The sequence below is a fragment of the Bactrocera dorsalis genome, chromosome 4 (assembly GCF_023373825.1).
Source record: "Bactrocera dorsalis isolate Fly_Bdor chromosome 4, ASM2337382v1, whole genome shotgun sequence".
Lineage (NCBI taxonomy): Eukaryota > Metazoa > Arthropoda > Insecta > Diptera > Tephritidae > Bactrocera > Bactrocera dorsalis.
Genome location: NC_064306.1, coordinates 55,228,802 through 55,254,279, shown reverse-complemented (window position 1 = coordinate 55,254,279; position 25,478 = coordinate 55,228,802). Strand labels below are relative to the sequence as shown.

At 35.3% G+C, this 25,478-nt stretch overlaps 1 protein-coding gene across 3 annotated transcripts in view; it reads right to left on the bottom strand.

Annotated features, from left to right (window-relative positions):
• LOC105228837 (uncharacterized) overlaps positions 1-25,478 on the bottom strand; it is a 265,432-nt gene that overhangs the window by 152,165 nt on the left and 87,789 nt on the right. For all 3 annotated transcript variants that reach the window (XM_049456453.1, XM_049456454.1, XM_049456455.1), the window contains one exon: positions 10,124-10,193. The gene's annotated coding sequence lies outside the window, so the exon portion shown is untranslated. The remainder of the gene's footprint in view (positions 1-10,123; positions 10,194-25,478) is intronic.

Sequence of the window (25,478 nt, the reverse complement as noted above, 5' to 3'; positions counted from 1 at the left end):
TGTCAAGGGATGAACGTTCACAGTTGTCCAAGTCATATCTATCGTTTTTTTTTGCGCGGCCTTAAGAGCTAAACTTAACCAAACTTAGGAACTAACTATTTGAAAAAATTTGGTATCCGTTTGGGATATATCCTCATCAAAAACTATTTTTGACACCCACGAACATAGCTTCTGAGGTCATGCACTGTAAAAGTAAGTATCTGTCTGTGTCTGTAAACACTGTGCATGACTATCTATAAGACTCCGCATTCCTTTATGGCAATAGAGACAAGAAGATCATGGTAAACACCGTTAAATATGGAAGCTCAATATTTCTTCTGGTAACTCGAGATCTAAAAGAAGACATTATTATGGAAGTTAGAACATATCAAGGACTTAGTGAATCTTCAACGTCCGGTGTGTTTTACGTGGGTACCTGCTGACGACAGCCTTACCCCATGGCGCTCAAAAGCACAGCGGATCAAATCAATTCTATGATCAGCGCCCTGAGAATGCTAAGAAGCTTCAAGTCAGAAAATTTTACTTTTTAAATTTATTATTATAAAACTCTCTCTCAAATCCAAAATAAATATTGTAAATAATTCATATAAAGCGCTAAGCAACAATGCATTCCGGAGCGAAATATTGCAATTTTTCTAACATATAACGGCGATTTGACTTCCGCAGCCGTCGTGACGCCGTCGCTGTCGCTTCCGACGCTTCTGGATCAAAACATTTTCCGTAATTTGTAAAGCATACCAAGTTGTTTTCTTTTTTTCAGAAAGTATTTATCTTTATTCAAGTAGCAAATGACTTTTTTTCCACAACATACCTCAACTTTCACCCTATGGTATACAGGCATACACACACACAAGCGCAGAAAAAAGTTATTTATTTCTGTAGTGGATTTTCTGCTTCAAATCGCATTGGCTATTGAAAAATATTTCCTTTTACAAGAGCTCATCGCAGGCGCTGCCACAAAGGCGGTGTATTTTATTTCAAAAAAAGATGTACAGAAATACCTATATATGCACATACACATACACAACTGTATGTGGACAACAGCAGTGGGTGGGTGGCATTACTCGGTGTGCCGGTTGGCTTTAAATTCCTTCCGGCTGTCTTGCGCCTGGCATTTTTCACTGACATTAAGACACGATAAGACGACAATAGCAGCGGCAATCCAACAACAACACCAACACAATGCTTTCGTCTTGACTTGGTTTGCATGTAGGTATGTCCAGCGCTACGAAGGAGACGGCACTGGTCGGTGTGCTGGGTGAGCATTGTAGAATTGTAGCGAAGCATTCCTGTGGCTGCTTGGTCGGCTTCATCGGTCACGTACGTGAAATGTGTGTTTCCGATTGTCAAGTAAACACGTCGCACTCAAATGATTTGCCCATAACACAGAGCAATGCAGTTGCATGAGAGTATGTGTGTGTCTAGTAGGGCCTCAAGCAGTGTTGTCAACACACACACATATACACATGTATATTTACATTACACAATCCTGCGCTGCGTATTTTAAAAACGTAAATGTACGATATACTTTATAAATAGGTAAGTGTTGCCATTTTCAGATTGCAGACAAAGTTGTGGAGCGCTTGGTGGGCATGGTGGGTATCGATCGGCTGCCAAGAAGAAACCGCACATTGAAGGCAAAATTGGAACTTCGCCATGCCGACAACTGCGTCTTTGCTGGACTTTCTCTGATTTTTTGCGCTTGTAGTAGGTGGTTTACAACACACACATGTATAGATGTGTATATATAGACGCATACATGTATATATATGTATATATACACATCCGTAGTTATATGTACAACAAAGCTTCAAACTCCATTGCATTCCATACCTTTGGATTTTTCGCTTCATTCGTTCCTTTCACGCGCCGCTCCGACCGTCCGTCCATTCGTCCGCCCGCCTAGCCAAACTCCTGGCTATCATCACACAACAATCTTGTAACATCCACGTCACCCACATAGCTGACACGGATGACTTGCATGCATGCTCGTGCGCTGTACGACATTAGCAAATCATTGCTTCAACATAAGGCGTACAAGTTGCATTAAAACCAGCAACGAAAACTAACAAAAAAAAATACAGCAAAACAACAACAACAAGAAACGTTGATTTTGGCTGCACTGAAGCTATAATACCCTACACAGCTGCATTTTTTATTGCATAAACGAGTATAAAAGGACCATTTTTTAGATTTTGATCGGCCAGCTTGTATGGCAGCTATATGCTATAGTCGTCCAATCAGAACAATTTACTGGGAGATTGTAACTTTGACTTAGAAAATAATATGTGCAAAATTTCAAGTAGATATCTTGCTAAATAAAAAAAATTTCCATACCAGAACGTGAGTTGAAGCGGTCAATTTGTATGGTAGCTATATGCTATAGTGGTCCGATCTGAACAATTTGCACAGAGATTGTACCGTTGTCTCAGGAAAGAATCTGTGCGAAATTTGAGGAAGATATCTTGGAGAATAAAAGAGTTTTTCATGCAAGAAGTTGATTTTTAACGGTGAGTTTGTATATCAACTATATGCTGGATTGGTCCGATCTGAACAATTTGCTAGGGGATTGTGACTTGGGCTTTTAAAATAATATGTGCAAAATTTCAGGTAGATATCTTGTTAAATAAAAGAGCTTTTCATACAAGAATTTGAGTTCAATCGGTCAGTTTGTATGGTAGCAATATGCTATAGTGGTTCGATCTGAATAATTTTCAGGAGGATTATGGATTCGGCTTAGAAAATAATACGAGCCAAATTTCAGGAAGATGTCTCGGCAAATAAAGGACTTTTTCATACCTGAACTTGAGTTGAATCACCCAGTTTGTATGGTAGCTATATGCTATAGTGGTCCGATCTGAACAATTTGCTCAAAGCTTTTAGCTTTGTCTTGGAAAATAATTTGTGCCGAATTACTGGAAGATATCTTGTAAATTAAAAAAGTTTTTCATACAAGAAGTTGATTTTGCACGATCACTTTGTACGGCAACTATATGCTATAATCAGCCGATATCTACGATTCGAACAAATAAGCTGCTTCCTAGAGAGAAATGAATGTGTGCAAAATTTCAGAGCGATAGCTCAAAAACTGAGTGATTATTTTGCATATATACAGCATATATAGCTCTTCAGGTTGATCCGACCTTTCCTTCTGAATATTAGAAACTTTGTGACAAGCCTAAAATCCCCTGTTTAGGGTATACAAAAGTTACATGCAACAAAGCATAAAACAGCTGACAACAACAATCACAAAAAGCAAGACATGTCAAAGCTGTGGCTGTCGCTGGCACTTATCGCCAAAACAGAGACGCTTAAAAGCTAACGGCTTGAGGAGCAAAAACACAACCATATAAAACAATAACAAAAAACGTCACTAACTGCTTACAACAACAACAAAATAATAGTACGTTGTATGAGCAAGCAATGTTGCATAGCTGCTCTATCAAGATGAGGTCAAATGCTTAGCCACTTGGCTGGCTGACGCGCTCGCCTGCGCGCTTGTGGGCTGAATTGATGACTGAGTCGTGCGAGTAAGTAGATTTCGTAAGTGCATAAGTGCAAAACACAACAACAAAAACAAACACATAAAAATAAACAAAAAAATTAAAACAAAAACAACAAAAAAAAGCCACCAAAACAAAGAAAAGCGGTGCTAAATAGCTAAAAAGAAATATGAGGGTGAAAAGCAGCAACAAAGAAACGCAAAGAAAGCATATCTGCAGCGCGTCAGACAACAGCGCCAAGTCAAGATTGCACTTTTCTTGCAAAAGTCGTCGATTTTCTTGTTTACTTTGCCAGTTTTTTCGCTCAGTTTATGGTGGAAACTGCTTAGTTGGCAGCCAAACCGCGCGCCTGTGCATGTGTGTGTGTGTTAGTGTAAACCGTAGCCACAGCGCTGATGCTGGAAAACTGATAGCTAAAATTAAATGAAACACGCGCATGCTTGGCGGCGCAAACATGCTGGCGGTATGCTGCGGAAATTTAGCGAAAGAGCTTACTTAAGTGCAGGATGTGAGCGGAGATGCTGATAATTCTCAAGCAGTGTCATTAAAGATTTTAACATAAGACAATAATTTTTTGCTGTCTTCCAGCAAACTTTTTCTGAAGAGAAAATGTGACAACACAGCGCGGAAAAAGTTGCTGGTACAAAAACTCTGAATGAGTTGTTGTTTGCGTATGCTTTTGGGAAGTTTATGCGAGATAAAGAACCGACTGCGAACTCTTTGACATTTTGACGAAGTTGAGACAATAGATACTCTTCTCGCTGAGTCATCAGATATTTAGCAGAGAATTTCGTTTTTTTTGTTATAACAAAAGTAAATTATGAAGGACTGCTGAGATGAGAACTCGCATCATCGATACAATTTGGTATTAAAGCAGCGAAAGGGTGGCATAATTTGGCGAGATCTCCACTTGAAGCTCGCCAGTGAAATTTACGAATAAAGATGCATAGAAAATTTAACTCGCCACTCGCTGAGTAGTAAAACTAAAGAAATGGTTTTTGGCCAAAATGAGGACCCAGCCAAGCAATGCAATTATTGGAAGTACCATAAAAATGCTGCGCGGTCAAAGTTTTCAACGTAATGTCGAGCTCAAAGCAGCCTCAACGCTGCTTCTTTATAATAAACATCTATAATAAACCCGAAAAAGCTACTTTATTCTTTCTTCTTTAGATAAGATAGGTTGGCATGAACTGGAGGGTGAATCGTAAATGGTAAGGAGGTTCTACCAGCAGTTTGAATTTAGGTTGAGCGGAGCTTTATATCGAGCGGGATACGCTTCTCTCACGTAGACTATAATTCTCGCTTAACGGAAAGAATTTCATTTTTTTTTATAAGTATTTTTGGAGGGATTTCGCTAACAGACACCTATCTATTTCTAGAGATATTCAATAGCAGAGTCTTAACTATGGAAAGACATATGAGGCGATTAACATAAGGTTTCAAACTTGGAGCATAATCTTGTAAAACCCCAGAGATGATGTAGTGACTGATGCTCTGATCTTAATAAAATTATGGACGGAATACTTCTCCAGCCTGCTAAATGATAATGAGGAGATGGCGAACCCAATTTCCCAATCCATGACGATGGAGTGGACTTTCCATTGTCTGATTATGATGAGTTCAAACAAAGTGGCGGGGGCCGATGGATTGCCGGACGAGCCAATTAAATACGGCGGCGAAGAACTGATAGGAAGCATCAATCAGCTTCTTTGTAGAATATGGCTGGACGAAAGCATGTCCGACTATTGAAGTGTAATGCGGCTTTAGGCCTGGAAAATCAATAACTGACCAGCTATTCACCATGTCAGCCTCAATATCAAACTCAGAATAACTCTTGACAATAGATGCTACTCTGGACTGAGTAGTCAACTGAGAAAAAAGTTCTTTCACGACGAACAAATATCAAACTCTATAAGTCACTCATCATGGACCATCACAACATCTGATGAGTCGACGTTACGAGTTTTCGAGAGAAAGATTCTGCGGTAGATTTATGGTCCTTTGCGCAATGGCAACGGCCATCATCGTATTTGATAGAAGGATGAGCTGTATGAGTTATACGACAACATTGACATAGTCCAGCGACCACACTGGCTAGGTCTTGTCGTCTGAATGGACGAAAGCACTCCAGCTATGAAAGTATTCGACGCTGTACTCGTACCCGCCGGTGGAAGCAAAAGAAGAGGCAGACCTCCACTCCGTTGGAGAGATCAGGTGGAGAGGGAGCTGGCTGCACTTGCTATCTCGAATTGGGGCCAAATTGCGACAAAAAGAAACGAAAGAAAAGTGGAGACGATCATCCAGCAACTAGCCAATGGCTGTGATCTTGTCTTGGCGCATAAAATATACTTATGAAAACTTGTAAGACTTAGGTAAAATAGTACGAGCTCCATGATCCAGGAATGGGAGGTTCCACCATAATTTTTATGCTTCACTGATTCCCATCGAACCACTCTTTCATAGCGCGCTTTGTACTCCAACCACTAAAGTCATGCCGTAAAGCAACAATTTAGAAGAAAGTATGAAAATTTCGTAAATTACTACCCACTGCCACTTCACAACCCCAAAGGCACTAAACAAAATTATGCCACTGAGATGCAGTGGTCACGTTTTCTCCGTTTTCGGAACTTGACTTATTTCTCACTTTCTTAAGTTTTTAGTTTCTCTTCGCATGAGTTTTTGCAGACCTCATTGAACTTTCAAATTTTATACGGCATTTGACTGTCACTACACGAATTTAGTAACTGTAAATTTGTGCCACAACATAATATGCAACGTTAGTGTATCTGTGTATGCGGGTGGGTGTGGCAGCAAATAGCTGACCAACTGATATCGAACGCCAGTGTGGGATTTAACTAATGGCCATTGTTATTTCGATTAGTTTGTGAGCGAAGCGCCAACGGGCAGTCACGAATTGCGCAAAAGCCAAGCAAAAACGAATGAAATAACGGTAATGAATACAAGAAACAAAAAACGAAAAGAAAAAAGGTTGAGTGGTCGAGAAATATAAGCAACAAAACCGTTAACAAAGTGCTTTGATTGTTGTAATTGGCAAGAGAAATTTTCTTTTTCTTCAAAAACAAAAAAAAAAGTGAATAAAATTTATTGGAAATCGAAGCGGGCAGTTGATGTTGCGGGGAGCTAATGGCGGGAAGTGGATGCCAGAAATTGTTGCATGCGGCAAAGTGATTGCAGTGGCACGTTTTCGAATTTATTTCGGAACAAATTTTTTTTCGTACGAAACTTTCCTACTGTCTGTGAGGGGAATAAGCGAGTGATGAGGGAAGCAGCAATCTCGGCGCTAAACTGTGGGTAAAGGAAAAATTCAGTGGCCCATTGCTGGAACGTGCGTTTATGGCGCTGGTGTTATGGCAATAAGCGCAAATATTTCTCTAGTGTTCATGCAACAACACCAACAATAATAACAACAAAGTGTGGGAAGTGATTTCCAAAACTAACCAAACAAAAATTTGTAACAAATTTGCTGCCACTTTTGCTTGCCACACACATTTTCTGGTGCCTGCGCTGCACTGCCGCACCCACACACACACATGCGCATACTTTGGTGGCAAGTGAAGTCTGCGCGTTGCACGTTCCTTAGCCATTTTGGAAAGTGTCAGCCAGAAGTCAAACTGTTCGGCCAACTATTGGACAAGACAAACCAAGCCGCCTGCGTTTTGTTGTTTTTCTTTTGTTTTTGCATTTTTTGTTTCTCAAGCGCTGTAGGCTGACAGAAGACGCAGAGTTAGGCTGTTAAGTTTTTGGGGCCGGCCAGCAAGACTTTGGCCGAAAAGAGGCTAGCAAGGGTGCTAGTGTTGTTGCCGGCGGCCGGCAAGGCAGTAAATTGTGTGCGAAGTAGCAAAAGTTCAAATTTGATTTGCGAGACTTTCAAGTTGTGCGCCAAGTTGCACGATGAGTTGAGTGGCTTGATGTTGGGACGTGCGTGCCCCTATTGTATTTATGACTATAAGTATGTGTCTGGTATGTGGTTGGTATGAATATTTGTAAAAGGTGACCCTGTAGGAAATTGGTGCTCAATGAAAATGAAGGAAACTTTAGGAAGGTATTTAAAGAGAGAGAGAGAGACAACAAATTGAGTGAGAGAGAGAGAGACAAAAATATCTTGAGTGAAAGAGAGAGAGGGAGAGAGACAAGGATAACTTGAGTGAAAGAGCGAGAGAAATATGCTGAGAGAAACTTTATCAAAGTATTATGGGTTTAAAAGAAAGGGAGAGACAAAAATATCTTGAGTGAAAGAGAGAAATATGTTGAGCTAAACTTTATCAATTTATTATGGTTTTTAAAGAGAGAGAGAGAGAGAGAGAGACAAAAATAACTTTAGTGAGAGAGAGAGAAATATGTTAAGCGAAACTTTATCAAGTTATTACGGTTTTTAAAGAGAGAGAGCGAGAGAAGCAAAAATAACTTGTGTGAGAGAGAAAGAGAGAAACATGTTGAGCGAAACTTTTTCAATATATTATGGGTTTAAAAGGAAGAAAGAGACAGACAACAATAAATTCAGCGTGAGAGAGAGACCAAACAACTTTGAGTGAATGAGAGGAAAATATGTTGAGCGAGAGACAGAAATAGAGACAGAATGAAATTGAGACACTATAGAAGGATTGTGGGTGGGAGAGAGTTAGTGAATGACAGACTGAAAAAGAGAGTGGGAAGAGAAATAAAAAGAGTGAGTGAGCGAAAGTGCTTGTGTAAAAAATTAATTGGCCATCGACTTTTATGATAGAAGTCTTCTATAGCTGAGCAAAAGTTTCCTACTGGGTACTTATTACACTGTGCAGGCATGGCGTAGCTGTGAGTGAGCGAAAGTGCTTGTGTAAAAAATTAATTGGCCATCGACTTTTATGATAGAAGTCTTCTATAGCTGAGCAAAAGTTTCCTACTGGGTACTTATTACACTGTGCAGGCATGGCGTAGCTTTTCCATGATATTAGCATGGCATAAACTAACTAACGAGGCGCGAATTCTCGCAAGTTTGGCTTTATTTTGCTTTGGCAGGCAGTCAAAAGTGCAAGACAACTAAAACTAATAATAAGGCAAACAAACAATTTTTGTATCGTGCAGAGCATACAAAAACAAACACAAACATATAAAGTGACTGTATAAAGCATAAGAACACTAGAGAAGTCCAAACCATAACCACATGACAGCTTGAAAATTGCTTTATGGCACTACACGTCGCTTGACTCGAGGAGCTGCCCACTTTGCTGCCGCCACTGCTGGCACCGCTCCCGCTCTTGCTGCTGTTGTTACTGTTTTTCTAAACAGTTGTTGCAACAAACTCAACTTTTGCACGTAAGTAACTGTTTGCCGCTAGTATTTGTTGTTTTTTACTTTACTGCTCTGATTTTGCGATTGTTGTTGGCTTGTTTTCGCCTTTGGCCAATCACAAAGTTTTCGATAATGAAATCGAATTCTGCTTAGCCCCGGTTTGTTTTGGCTCTCAACTCTTTGAGCGTTTTACCGTTTGCATGCTTGAGTGCGTGTGCGTGTGTGTGAGTATTCAAAGGATTTTTCCTTCCGTTTTTTATTTCTGGGTTTTCTGCTGCAACACCGCAAGTCTGTTTATATAATTTATCGCCATTTTGCATGCGATTATGTCAAATAAATCAGTGGCAGTCAGGCTTTACGCCCCGCTGTGCGCCTTTTTGATATATTATTGCGAAAATTTAATATTTCTTCTATCTGCATAATTTGGTTGGCGGCGTTTTCATAGAATTATAGGCGCGCAGCGTCGTAAATGATATTTGTGTTGCACGTAAATTACTTATAATATCCACAAATTAGAAACTATGGAATTATGAAAATCAGAGCAACCCCCTTCAGCTATTTTGGGTACTTATAGAGACATCATAAGATATTTAACATTAATAATTAAGACGAGAGGTCATAAAACGCTTTAAAAATGGCTGACAGATCGAGAAGGCTGCAAGAAATGTCGCGAACAAGGCTCCAGGGAAGCAATGGAGAATATCTTTTGCACTTGTCCCGCATTAACAAAATTACGCTGGGAACATCTGGGATTCCCACAGTATGCTAGACTTGAGGAGGTATCGATAAAGATGCCACAGGGTCTGTTAAAATTCGCGTCAAGCGCATCCTAAAGGATGACAACTCCTCGTGAACCTAGTAATTAAACTCTATTTGGTGTCGCAAAGAACTAAAACTCGTCTATGCGTGACTCAGTGGCTTACGAGATTAACCTAACCTAACCTAAACTAATATATTCAATACCTAAACTTGATTTTATTGGTTATTTTGTTGTTTCGGTTTAAGGACTACTCACAAATTCGAAGCACCATGGCAGGACCTATTAAATAATAATCTTTTCAGACTTTTAACCTAAACCTAACCAGGCTTAGGGACTCTTGTTTTGGTTTCAGCGTTAAACACTACCGATAAACTCGTAGCTTATCACAAAATCCTTCCTTAACTCGTTTTTTGTTGATGATTAAGGCTACAAAAGTACAAAATATAGTTTGTGAAACCAAATTTTTCTTCAGCTACTCATGAAATCTTAAATTGCAGTTTTTGACATTATAGCCGGAAATAGTAATTTTGTGACACTAAACGAGATTTTTTAAATTTAAATGAAGACTTACCTAAGTAAATTGATGATCAATTGTAGTTATCAACAAAAAAGACTCGATTAAAGTTTAGTTTCTTGTTTATCTGAAAGAAAAAGAAAAAGTTTTTTTTTAATATTTTTTTTTAGTGAAAACTAGTCATAATTGTATTGAAATAATAAAACTAAAAATAATTTCTTATTTATATTAGGTGTCTCAAATAATGCAAAACCCTTAAACTAAGCTAAAGACTTAAAACAAAAATGATATAGTTGACGATAATAGTTGAAATTAGGATCCGCTAGTGCAAGCTGTTAGGTTAGGTTAGGTTTTTCGAACAGCGCATGTACTGATGGTCGCCCAGCGCTTTCGCGAAGCCCGACTATTTAGTAGAACGCAAGAGCATACGACAGCACCGAACCTGCGATTCCGCTGTGGCTTGGCACCCGTACTAGGCTTATCATTCGATGCTATTAATGTCGAGGTTAGGCACACACTGAACACACTGTTAATGAGTTCAAGGCTAGTTTCGCCGTTCCGCTATCTAAGTGGATGGTTACTTCTCTGAAGGAGGCTGCACTTCGGAGCAGTAAATCTACTGCTATCTTAATGGTTGCAACCTCGGCCTGGAAGAGACTAAAATAGTCAGGACGTCTGAAAGTGGAGTTGATAGAGAGCTCCTGACAGTAAACCCCTCCACCAACCTTTCCCCCAAGCTTTGACTCATCCGTGAAGAAGCTCACTGCCTTCCTCCTCAAAAGGCCGAATAATGTCTTCACCGCCTTATGGCCTAAAAATGTTCAAATCCAACCAAAATTGTACAGGCCTCCAGTATCTATAGCTGACCTTTTACCGAAAATATTGTTCAATGTGTCAGATTTACTTGCATAATTGATACAGATATAAAAAAATAATCAATAATCCTTTCATGTAGAGAGGTTTCCAAAACCTGTATTAAATAACTGATTGCATAAAAAGTCATTAATTTCAGAAGAATAAGATTTCGTGATGAAGGCGTTGCTTCACAAACTTCTCGGAGTATAGTAATGTTGTAAGCTCAGCCCAGGAGCCGAATAGGACACGCTCTGTCTTCTGTGAATGTGAAAATTGAAGTGGTGTGTCAAATATTTCATAACTCGGGGTTGTGTATGTAAAGTACGGAGGATCTCGAAGAACAACTACTGATTCTTTGGTAGGATTTTGGAACATTTGGAATGAAAATTAAAATAAAAAAAATAATAATGAAGTAAGAAAATATCTTCTGCAGATATCAAATAACTATGTTATGAGTTCATGAGCAGATAATTGTGAAATTAAAGGAATGCATGGATCTGCTTGTAGGCATCACAGAAAATATACGGTAGATGAAAACACTTGGAATACCCTTACAACACATAATAGATAGCCAAGCCACTTTACATTAAACGGAGCCCGATAAAACGAGTAATTTTTATGGTCAGTAATGAATGTGCATCATCAATATCTGACCTGCGAATCAATAAACAATTAGTAATACGGTATTAATTTGACAATTATCTGTGCAAAATTTCGTGAAGATACAATCCCAAGTAAAAAAGAAGAAGGAATAATACCAAAGGAAGTGCAGAGTTATGTATTTGCGGTAAGATATCTAAATGAAAGCCAACTGTGTTGTTATATTTTTTTATAATAAGGCTAAAGGAATTTTTTTTTATCTTTACTAAAAATCTTACCTTAAATTATAGCGACTCTGGCATAACCAACCATAAGAAGGGATATATTCCCTGCCAAACTTAACATTTCAGAGCAAATATTTTTAAATTAAATTTTTGCAAAATATTAAGAAACAGCTACACACAAACACACACTCACACATATAATACAATCATTTACGCTAAGAAACGACGTCTCTTTCATATCCGGTAGCGGATCAAGCAATTTCTTTTCATGCGAATATGTAGCGGTGCTGGAAAGCATTTCCTTCGGCTTAAGAAAACCGCTAACCAAACACGGCACAACAACAGGTTTTATGCTTTCTCGCTTCTCGCTTAATGACCGCAGCGAACTTTGCACTGTAAATATTGTGGCACAAGAATTTCCACAATTCAGCACTGGCGTTATCCTTAAAAGCCCGCACAAAGTATCTCATTTTCTTGCTTTCTTTATTTGTGATATTTTTTATCTTCTTGTTGTTGTACTTGTTGCTTTTGTTGGGGTTTGTAATGTTCGCAGCTTTACACGTTTTCAGCTGGCGGCTTTCGCTGGAGCGAGGCGGTGGCAGTCAAAAGGCCGTCACGATGTGCGCATACACACAAACACACATGTATACAGATTGCCTTTAGCGGCAAAACAAAAGGCCATAAATATATAGGTAAGTTGTGTATATGTCGGTATGTGTATGTGCGCAAAAAAAAAAAAAAATTAAATAAGAGAAGCATGAAATAACATAGCAAAGTAGAGGAAAGCTAACGATTAAATATCTGCTTTAGCGCTGGCAGACAACAATCTCTCACAAATGCTGGCCTTTGTGGCACTTTGCCGCTTCTTGTCGGTGGGTCATCGCAACGGTCAGCTGAAGAGGAGTGAAAAGCATAAGGAAAGTATGCTTAAATATATGGTGGCCAAACACATACATAAATATACACATTTACACATGCACACATACATCTATGTAGGCCATTTCGCCCGTGGGTGCGGGCGTCGAAAAAGTCTCTCCACCAAAAGCGCTATTGATGCTGGCGCTGAGTGTTGGCTCGGTGTGGCCTGTTGCATGCTGCTGCTATTATTTAGCTGTCGTTTGTTGACGAAAATGCTAAATTTTCTTTAATAGTATTAAGGTTTTAAGAATATAGCGCTTATTTATTTTGTATTTTTTCGTTTTTCTGCCGAGATTACTAGTTCATGCTGATGCCCGATAGCGCTTAGTTTAGGCTAAGCGAATTTTTATTTTTTAATTAAAGCAAATAGTACAAGTATGTGTGCATTTGGGGGAGGATACTTTCGTTAATTTCAGAATATTTTTCTTCTAACAATGACTTTTGGGCTCATATGGCACTGTAGCTTTATGAAAAAAAATTTAAGGGGACTTAAGCCATTGAGTGGAGCTCGAGTTAACCCGATAACTATTGCTAGCCTTGGCTCTATCGACAATCTCAACGTAGACAGTACTGTAAGGCCCAATTTGAGACCAATTTTGCAGCAATTGGGGGCCAACAGGTATATCAGCAACAACGTTCCGATTACTCTCGTCTAAAAACGTAATGGTTTCAGGCTTATCTGCGTAGTATACGCTTACTTCACACAAATCTACATAAAATATCTTCAAAGTGAAACATTTATTGTTTCGTATGCTGTAAGGCATGTAGTGCCGTCTTGTTGGTTGTCTACGTACATCAACATCCTCCAATTCAGACAAGAAAAATGCATTAGTCATATCTCTGCAGCGTTCCACATTGCCGTTAATATTATAATATGCTTCATCTTTAAAGAAATCCGTACCAAAGGCGGCCGCACTTAACTATCATCAGGGCCGTTGAGCTCCCAGGTGGTAACCAAATCAAGCCTTATACAGCACTCAGTTGATTTAATAAGAAAACCTTATCCAACCCTTCCATCTCATATATTTAAGGCCTCTCAGTTGGAACATATATGACTTATGCCGGTCTTGTAGCAAATGAGCGATATATAAATGATCAGTATGTTGAGCTGTGTCGATTTAGCCATGTCCGTCGTTTTGAAATTTATGTAGTTCCCATACAAACTGAACGATCAGAATCAAGTTCTTGTATGGAAAACTTTTGCATTTGACAATATATCTTGACAAAAGTTGGTACAGATTATTTTCTAGGCCACAATTTAATCTCCGAAGAAATTGTTCAGATCGCCTTACTATAACATATAGCTGCCATACAAACTGAACGTTCGGAAAAAAGTTCTTGTATGGAAAACTTTCGCATTTGACGTGGTATCTTCACGAAATTCGACCTGATTACTGCTTAAGGTAATAACATAATCTCCGAAAAAATTTTCAAATCGAATTACTATTCCATATAAACTGAACTGAAGCAGCCGAAGTTAACGTTTTTTCTTGTTTTTATATAGTTTCGACAATCTTCGATACTAAGTAGTTACCCTGTTTCACTGAAGCAAAAACCTATACTTCCCTCGATGGTAGAAATGAGAAACTGTTTTTTTTTATTTTTTTTGAAACCATCTGATCTCAGATATAGTAGATTTCTTCAACATAACGACTTACATCAATTAAAAATTATTTTCTTTAATTTTTCATCAAACAAAAATCGAATTTATTTACGTAAACTTAAGTATATCTGATATACAAACTCCTAGTCTATTAGAGGCCTTTAAAAAAAGTCGTAGACTACATCAAAGCCAGCCTAAATAATTCTTGGCTTGGAGTTAGTCTCTTTAGTTATTCTTTTTTTCAAAACATGATGTATTTTATTAGTAAAATTTTCAATGGAATCACTGATGGTAAACTCTCATACAAAGGGTTTTCAGCTGTGGCTGTGAATTTACGTTGAAATGCGTTGCTAAAAGTATACCACATTTAAATGAAATATTAGCGTTGTGGTTACTAATCGCGTTGCCTACATTTAGGAAAATGTTGAAAAAGCATAAAAAACGAACGAATTAACGGTTAGCATAAAGTTGGAATTCTGGTTAGGAATTTTTAGAGTCCTACAAAATATAATTATTATATATATTAGTTGTTAAAATAGCGGAATTTTTGTTATAATTCCCCTTAACATGTCATTAAATCCGCAACACAGAGCACACTTCATCGAAATACAAAAGTCAAATGAACTGAAATTAGCAAAATTTATTATTATTACTATTAAATCAATTAATTACTAGCTGAACTGACAGAAAACAAGCACTACGCCAAGCCCACAATTTTTTTTTTGGTCTTCTATGTGGTGAACATGATGCGCCTTTACCACAGCTGCCACTAATTTCACACGACCGCATTTACATATTACTAAACTAATTAATTTGGCATTACGAATGCGAAGAATCGCAATTGATTTGAACCCTGAACCCTTTGCTCTGCTCACGCTGCAAAAACTGTACCATTTCAGCCTTCCGCCTCTCTTCACACACGCCCTAAATTAGCCGCGTTGGCATAAAATTTCGAATGGAGCGGTTGCGGTTCCTTATTGAACATGGAAAATTGCATAGAAAATTGGATAATTTTGTTAATCACTTTAAAATGTCCAATTTGTGTGTTGTATAATGAATTTATGATAATTATGCTTGTTTTTGTATTGCGCTGTGTGGCATGCAACTACTTACTTTAATTTATTAGTGTTTATGTAGAGTTTTTGAAAAGCAAACAAGGCTCTATATGGGAAAGCAGACATTGTGGCTAAATGATATGTGGACTAGTGGCTATATATACATACATATGTGGTATATATGTATATGAAAAACTGCAAATAGATTTTTTGTTGTTGTTTATGTGTTAATATTCAGCGTTTTGCAAATATTTTCATTTTTGTAGTCTATTATGTAAATTGCTGCCACAAATAAACTGGAAAGTTTTTGAACTATTTCATTTTCACCATGAAACAATGAGAGTTCTTCAACAAATTTGCATATGTGTTTTCACACACACAAACATACATATATACATATCAAATTTCATAAATTACATTGTTTACTTGTTAGTATTCACTTGTTGTTGTGACAATAACAAGCACCATGACTGCTATTATTAAGTGAAATTAAGTGAAGTTTGGCAAATTGGTTGTTTAAAAATTCTTTTCACGACAAAATGAGCCAGCGAATAGCCACCATTTATGCCCACAAACATACTATACATACATATACATATACACATATGTACATATATATCTTACTTTAATGTGGGTGGACTCATTATAAAATGCTTCACTGATGATGGGAATGGAATGCGTTGGGAATAATCGTGTTGATGTCTTACTTAAATATAGAAACATCTAACGGTACATTAATGACCACTGCTGCCTGTCATTGGAGTTGGGAAGAATGACAGTTTTGCTGATTGCATCAAAATAGTGAGAAAAGGTAACTTCTTTTGAATTGTAAGAAGCTTTCTAATCAGATTTTGAGACTTTAAACAGCAATTGTAGATAACTTCATAAAAAGTCTACACAATATTAAAAAACATTGTAACAATCTTTCTAATGAAATTTTGCTATATTAGTCAAAAAACAATTGTGGAGAACTTCACTAAAAAGTCTACACAATATTAAAACATAAAGGTCTCCAAACTTTTTTTTGGGGGTTTTTATGGCTTAGAGTTTTTTGCAAGGAGCTTAAATTCATTTTTGTCCAATATTATAAACTCTACATAAAGTCTCCAATTTTTTTTTCAATGCGACTAATTATTTACTATGCTTACATGTGTTAAATATAATTATTTTCAAAACGAAAATTCTCTACAAAAACTATATACTCTAAAGTCTCCAATTTTTTTAAATCAACTCATTATCCATATATACATACATCTATTTAGAAAATTAAAATGCTCTTCAAAAAAAGTTTTTTATATGCATAGATATTGTCAACACAAAGTGCAAGAAATCTGTACAAGAAAGTCTCTACAAATTTTTCGTGGCTTTTTATGGTTCAGTGTTTTCCGAAAACAGCTTAATAGATTTTTTTTTTTCAAAATTAATGAACTCTACAAAAAGTTTAACAGTCTTTAAAGGAACTATTTATTAACAAGACTTACATACGAATCTAAATACATATATATGATATATAAGTTTCTACAAAAGCTCTATCTAAGCTTCACAGAAAGTCTAAAAATTTTTTTATGGCTTTTTACGGTTTAGAGTTTTTTGCCTACAGCTTGAATGGATCTTTTACAAAAACTATAAACTCTACAAAAAAGTCTCCAAATTTGTTTATATAAAACTGATTATGCTTGCATATAGTACGTATATACATACATACGACACGTAGGTAAATTTAGTTTTTAGTTACAACTAAAAATTTCTCCAAAATCAATTAACTTTACATAAAGTCTCAAATTTTTATAATTCGACTAATTACCTTAAATTCTTATATATATCACTAATTTATTTATTTTGAAAAATAAATTTTCCTACAAAAGCTATAAATTCTATATTAAGTCTCCACTGTTTCATTATAATTAAACTCGATTAGAGAAAACAATTAGCTATTTATGAAAAAAAAAAAACATTTTTATTGGTCATAAATTATCGAATATGTTACATAATGACTCAAGTATTATGATTTTTCTCTGAAACAAGTTCTTGAAAATAGAAGAATCTTCAGAAATATATTATTTCAAGCTAATTGAAGTCAAAAGCTTTATTCTTTTATTTTTTAATCGTCAATTTCTGGTGAATTAGTACTTTTTGTGTCTGCGGTGACAGATTTATGACCAAAACAAGCGAGCATAATGAACTTGCAAGCGAGACACTAATAAACTACTGCTTTAATTTCGAAAATCATAAACCAAAAATAAAAGAAAAGCGCTCAAACTCATATATACTGAAATGGATATGTGTGTATATATGTATGTGAGTATATGGAATCTGACGTACACTACACTTCCGCCATAAAAATCTGAGATATATTGTCTACTTCACATGAACTGCAATTTGCCGGCAGATGAGCAAGTCAAGCGTCGAAAAACGATAAACAAAATTTGAGCGGCAACTAGCAGCCGAAGCAAACGGAGATTAATGTTCATGTTCAAAGTTGAACAACATTTTTATGTCTCGAAGGAAGTAGCGGATTTTAGCATTAATACGTTTAAAGTGTTTTATGTCTGTCTACTCGCTGGGTGAGGGCAACAGGTGAGTGGTGCTTAGCGGCATGTGAAGTGCTGGATATTTGGGGATTCGTGTACTCCAAAATTAGTTGTGGATTTTTAGCGTAATATAATAAATTACTTGAAGATTAATGTTGCTCCAAATTTTGAACTCTACTAAAGAGTCTCCAAAATGTAGAAAAATATATATTTAAATTATTAATGATCACTTTTATTTTGAGAAGTTTTTCGATTACGAAAGTATGTTATTGCACAACATCACAAATTTTGAACTCTACTAAAGAGTCTCCAAAATGTAGAAAAATATATATTTAAATTATTAATGATCACTTTTATTTTGAGAAGTTTTTCGATTAAATTTTTGAAAGTCTCCGAAATGAAGTACTCCACAAAAAGTCTCCAAAATGTCAAAATAGTTTTTTAGTTGTTAACGATATATTATGTTGACAATTTTTTTCGCTTACAAATATAATTGAAAGTCTACAAAAATTGTTCCAAACTAAAAAGTCTTTAAAATGTAAAAATATATATTTTTTAAATTATTAACGATAATTTTTATTTTGAAAGAATTTTCTGGTTACAAATATATTTTCTTACTTGTAAGTCTTCACAAAATGTTCCAAACTAGAAACTCTACAAACAAGTCTCTAAAATGTAAAAAATATACTTATTTTATTTAGTAACAAATACGTTTATGTTGATGTTGTGGTTACATTTATATTTCTACACTTGCAAGTCTACAAAAACTTTAGTGCATAATAAATACGACAGAGAACAATTTATCGACAGTTTTAGCTTCGCACAATACGAGTTTTGCTAAAAAATTCCAGTTATTTACTAACACTTATACAAAAATATTCGAAAAACACGCAAAGTGTGATTATTTATATGATCGCTACTGTATACATCCTCAAATAATTTTGAAAAAAGCAATTTATTTTTACTTTGTGCATGCTTAGCTGCTGCATTAAGCCCATATGAGGGCCAGCTAATGAATACATTAGGAGGTGATAATTAAACACTTGTGTAGACTTTCACATAATTGAAGAAAAAATAGAAGAACTCTAAATAAAATATGAATGTTTGAGAAACCAAAAACAAATGTCAAACACACATAGCTATTTTTGACACAACACTCTTCATTTTTTATGTTTTCATTAACACCCAACTCTGACAACTGACAGCAAATAAAGTGCGACACTGACATTGCACCACTTAATACCCCTATGTCGTGTAGCCTGTTTGACATACGCTAGAAGACACTTCCGTGTCAAAAAATGTGAAGTAATACAAAAAATAATAACAAATGACAGGCAGGGAACGCGAGTGATCCATTCTCATCAATTTCCACACGCTTAAAGATTTCTTTACATAAAATGTGTGGCGGCAACTTCGTTTTAATGAATGTGCTGTGCAACAATTTTAACGAAACAAGCGTGATGCATGCAACATATGTATGTAAGGAGGTACATACTTCAATCAATCGAAGATTCTTGGCGTACATGAACAATGCATTAATCATATTTTGTGTGCCGCTGTCATTTATTTGAGTTCCTAGCTGGAGAAGCGCACTGTCATTAGAAGTGGTTGGGATTTTTTGTAAACAGAAGTGTTTTCTTACATTATGTATATACATATATACATAGAGTGTATATAGTACATACTTATGTGCAACTCCCTGCTTCCTCGTTTTCTCTTAATTAAGTTTATAAATGTTTGTTTTTGTTTTTAGAAGGTCTTAAAAAGGCAACAGGGAGCATAAGAAAATATTTTAATGAAAGAGAAAACATGAAAACATGAGGTTCATGGGGTTCCCCATCAAATGTGGCATGAATATATATTTACAAAACATTTGTGAAAAAATACATACAAACACATACTGCAACACATATTGACGACCATATGTGCACAATCATTAATTTATTTGTCAAACGAAAAGTGAAACAATTGAAGGGTTTCCCGACACTCTTTTTACAGTCGTTCCCACCACCGCTTTCCTCCTTAGAGATAATCAATCAGCGATTCATTTGTTTTAATTTAAAGAACATTTGAAGCCGTAGGAACATACCAAAAAATATCAATAATAAAGAAAATTCATTACAAAGCAATTTTTGAGTAAAAAAAATAAAATAAAAATATAAATAGATTTAATTAATGTCACATTAACTTTATTAAAGCAACTTCCAACGAATCGCAATTCATTCAACTTTTAGACTCCTGTTACTATTTGTATTGTTTCTTTCCGACAACTAACATACATACGTACATACATATGCTATGTACTTATGCATTTGTTTACATTTTTTACGCAACTCTGGGCTGTTAGTCTGTCATTCAAGCCGCCTTGCATAATTATTTTGTATTTTTGCCGCCTTGTTTAATTTATTTGTTAGCTTTAATGAATGAAAATTGCAAAAGAAGCATCCGACACAAAAATTGCAAAAAGCACTTGTATTCATGCATCCAAGCATTAAAGGCAGAAAATATATTTGTATTGTATGAACCAAAGTGCACAGCAGCGAGTAAAGGCAAATTCTAAGGGTAGCTAAGAAATTGAATACGAAATTTGAAGCCGTTAATGTGAAATTGACTTTGCTATTCAATAAATTTTAACTTAAATTAATTTAAAGTCAACAAAATGCTGAGAAAAAGTATTAAGTACTATAAGTAGTATGTATATGTATCTTTCTAGAACTTTCACGAAGATGGAACGATATTTCTGTCTAAGGGTAGTATAATGAAATATGATGCCTTAAAATTACTTTTTCAAAAAGTCTCCAAAAATTTTCAAAGTCTACATGATTTTTTAAAAACCAAAAAGTGTTCAGAAGTCACTTAATATTTATTTCTGCATGCAAAATATGTTATAGGAACTCTAAATCAAGTTTTTCAAAGTCTACAAAAATTTCGAAAGTCTCGGGAAAAATTATTTTTAGTATTAAATTTCAATAAGGCAAATCTAATTAAGATAATGACTTCAAGAAAATTTGTGTCGAACCATAAAAATTATATTTTTAATTTATTCGATTTTTTGCGATTGCTAGATTTCTTCGAGAATATATAGAATTGTCGCTAATCGTTGTAAATATATTTGATATTTATGTACGTAAGAGTATAAATTTAATAACTACTTCTTTCTTGAAAAATAAATTTTGTACGTATAATGAAATGTATTGTGGATGATTAATTACAATGTATCAAAAGCTCAGGTCTCTAGGGAAATCTTGCCATATTTTCCAGTATATAGTCTGAGGGAAAAATTTTCAAAGTTTCCACTAAATGAAAATTATTATATTATCAAGTGTTTTTGAAAATTATCAATAACTAAATGCAGTTTATAGGTTTTTGGAAAAGTTTCCAAAAATTTTCAGTAAATGAAAATTATAATATGCATTAAAATTTTAATATTTTTGAAAATTGTCAAAAATTAAATGCAACAGTCTGAGGGAAAAATTTTCAAAGTTTCCACTAAATGAAAATTTTAATATTATTAAGCATTTTTGAAAACTATCAATAACTAAATGCAGTTTATAGGTTTTTGGAAAAGTTTCCAAAAATTTTCAGTAAATGAAAATTATAATATGCATTAAAATTTTAATATTTTTGAAAATTGTCAAAAATTAAATGCAATTTATAGGTTTTTAAAAAGTCTCCAAAAATATTGAAAGTCTACAAAACTTCCGAATGACTTTTATAATGAAAACAGAAAAAAATTGTCATTAATTATAAAGTTGACTACGATGTTCGTATAAATACACACACATATACATACATACTACATATGCTTGAATATGCTATAAATAAATTGAAGTCAAGGTTTCGTTTAACATCTGTACATATTCTATTTCTATAGAAATGAAACACACGAGAGTTATTTTCAAAGCGAAGAGCTTTCTATATATAATACTAGCATGTATGTATGTGGCTGCATATGTATGTTATTATGTAGACATTTAATTAAAAATCCTATGATTTATATATTTTGTTAACATAATTTAAATTTACTTTTATCCATATCCATATGTGTACTTCATCATTCATCTTTCACACACGCATTTATATTTGTGCATGTGTAAATAAGTTTTGTTTGAACAAGCAAACTCGCGTGAGTTGTTAATGTGCATTTATATTTATGTGCGAGCGTTTCGTGAGTTATTGTCGGTTGAGAAGCAATTCGTGCTCATTCAACAAAAATATTCATATGTTTGCATAGCCATTTGAAATTTACGTATATAAACCAGTTAATCTCACAACTACCTATTTACTCAAAATATAACATATGTATGTATATTTATTTTTTATATTTTTTTTCTAAAAGGCAATTGAAATATTTTTATTTATTATTATTATTGTTTACTGTGCATATATTTTTATTATGACAAGTGGCTTTTGAAAAGTGCTTCAGTATCACGTTGTACGTTGGTTAACACTTAAATTGTTGAAGAATGCCCTTGAGGTGACTAAGAGTGATAATAAAGAATAGCAATAATAGTTATATTCATGGAAATAATATGACGCTACAATTTAAGGTTTTGTTGATTAAAGTAGAAATTATTGTTATTGTTGTGTACGATACATTTATGTACATTTTTAAAGCGTGTATAAATAAATTAATGAATAAGTGGATGGGAAACTGACATGTGTACATATCTAGTGTACAGTAGTAAATGTAAACAAGTAGCTTAAAGCTATAAAATGTTTTAACTTTTTAAATTTGATATTTACAAGCCAATGTTTGAAAAAAACAATTATTTTTGAAACTCTCCGCAGATTTTTTAAAAGTCTACAAAAATATCGAAAGTCTCCAATACTTTAAAAAGCACAAAATTTCATTAAAAACGCATCACATAATATTTAAACGTTATTTATCTCACTAGAAGTCTGTAGAAGCTTAAATTTACACATGTATAAAAATACATTGTAGGTGTGTCTCATCAAAATGATTACACATCTCTTTATACAGAAAAATGTTTGCATACCACTTGACTGCAGTGAAAGAATGCTAGAGAGCAGGGCAAATGTTGTCTATACATTGTCAACTTGGCCTATTTCGCTTAAACATATGCACAAGAATGCTTGTAAAATTAAAAAAAAAATAGTGTGTCATGCATGCTTACATACATTTAAACGCAATTTTATATTGCAGCGGGTCAAGGGTTATGCTAAGAATTTTCCAATTCACTCGCTGTGGTTACAATGTGTGGTTATTGGCTCTCCATAGCTTTTTTTGTTTGCAAGTTGCCTCAGTTATTATTGTTGCTTTTGTATTCGATGGTATGCTTTTTTGTTGCCATTGTCTCTGTTGAACCTTTGTTTGCGTTCATTTTATAAAAATTCTCTTCGATACTGTCAACATTTCGCAATGACAAGCAAATTCGTGAGATGACAGCAACTATGTAAGAGCCCCAACACAACCAAGCGCAACAGCAACAACACATTAATGTTATTGTAAGCTAATACAAAGTTAACAATAAAGTGAACAAAATAACAATAGTGTTAAAAAGTCCATATCGTGACACAAACGGAGAAGGCAAGACAGTTCACCTTCTAGCTGACAAGAGCGGAGAGAAAGGCCGAAGGCAGACACAAAACATTTTTGGGTTGCGTGCGTGAGGTCAGTTCATGAGGCAACTTTCATAAGTCGAGAAGTCAAAGCTTTGAGCCGAAGAATGTCTTTTATATAGCATGATTGTGTATGTTTATAGGTTCATAATTGGATTTCAGGAATTTGTAGTTTTTCTATTATAATAATAACTACAATTACCATTAGAAAATAGCTTTCAAAAGTATGTTAACCTTTAGTTGGGCGCAATTGGTCTCACAGACCTTTTCTGCTTTGAACAATTTATTTGGAGAATATTCTTTTGTTCCCAGCATTTAAAATGAAGACTGAGTAAAATGGTGCAAAAAAATCTGCAAACACTTCTAAACTTCTGTCTTTTAATAACATAGATTAACGTGAAGAAAAGAAAAAAGACCATACTTTCATAAGAACAGCTTTCCTGAATAGCACCAAGTTTTTGAATATGCTACTTGAAACCTGTAAGATTCTTCCATAAACCACAGAAAGGTAGAAAAAATCGGGATTGAGACTGAAGATAGACTACATGGAGACACTCAATGTGACATTCGTCTCTTCGAAGTTCCAGTGACAATCCTTCAGCGGAATGGTTCAACGAAAAGTGAGCATCTAGGAGTAGGTTCAACAAATTATTTCTGCTCACGGTCCAACCACTATCAGCATTTCTCAGATACCCTAGTGAAGCAGAACTTTCTCAATAATGCGCCTAAAACCTGAGGACTCATGACAGCTATCTACACTCTCGCAGAGGGCTCTCTAGGTTCTTATATAGCGCCCAATAGTCACTAGAGCAACTTTTATGGGATTTGTTGTAGCTCCGATGTCTACAGTAGGCATTTCCCTTCAGTTTTCAGAGGAATATTAAGTAATTCTTGCATGAAAAGACCCTGTTTTTTTCGTTAAAAAATTTTTCAACTTAATGTCGAAGGAAAGAAGCCTGAAGAGCTGATAAACTACGTTCTCAAAATAATTTCTAAGTGGGATTGATGAAGAAAAGCAGTCTTGATTTCTACAGACAATGAAAAAATAAACTGCGTAAGAAGTTATCTGTAGAACAAATCAATATTTCTAATGCGGCGAATTAGAGACGGGGGGTACTTTATACTAAGACCATCCTTATGGATACATCCTTATTATAGTTTCCATTCTCTCAATGCTTGAAATTTAAAAAATATTCAGTGAAGGTTGGATATGTTCAAAGAAGAAAAAACGATAAGAAGTGAAGTAAGGCAATCTCCCCCGAAAGTTATCACTTAAATATCTTTTTACACAAGCAGACATTCGTCAGTGACATATTTCAGTCACCTGATAGTGAAAATATTTATCTACATACTCACATACATATAGACTATGCTTGACGAGGGGAATTTTCTCGATATGATTTTTTTACACATAGAGAGAGCTATCTATGCCATGTCATGCTTTGCCTTCACTTGTGATCTCATAACCCATAATTTTGTTCCAAACGATATCTTTTCAATACAAACGAATGTACAACAAGCTGTTGTAAGTATGTCAACATAAAGTTATTGCCGTTATCGGTAACGTTATAGCGGTTGCATGCATATCAAGCCAAGTTAATTTTCACTCAACGCGTCAGAGAAGGGACGAGAGGTTGCTGTTAACCTTTTGTCGGCACTTCTTACAACACTTGCCAACTAACTGCAAAACAAATATAGAGCTGGCTCATGAAACATAAATGTATGTAAATTTGCGTGTTGCTGTTGTGGCACACACCCAACTACTTCCTTGTATTTGCGCACAACTCCGCAACGATTAGACGCTCTTGTCGTTGTCCCTTACGCATTGTCGTTGGCTAATAAAGTGGGCGCGGCCATAAAGGCGATGAAAAAGTGTCACCGCATAAAAGGATACGCCAGCAAGTGAGGATATCCCTTTTTAACGATACTGAGTGTTTGCAGGGGCAGTGAGGAGCGGGAGGTCTAGTAAATATTGTTGTGGACAAAGTGTTGCAATGTTGGCGCAAATTCTTTGAGTCAACTTTGGGTAGGTCACTTCGTACT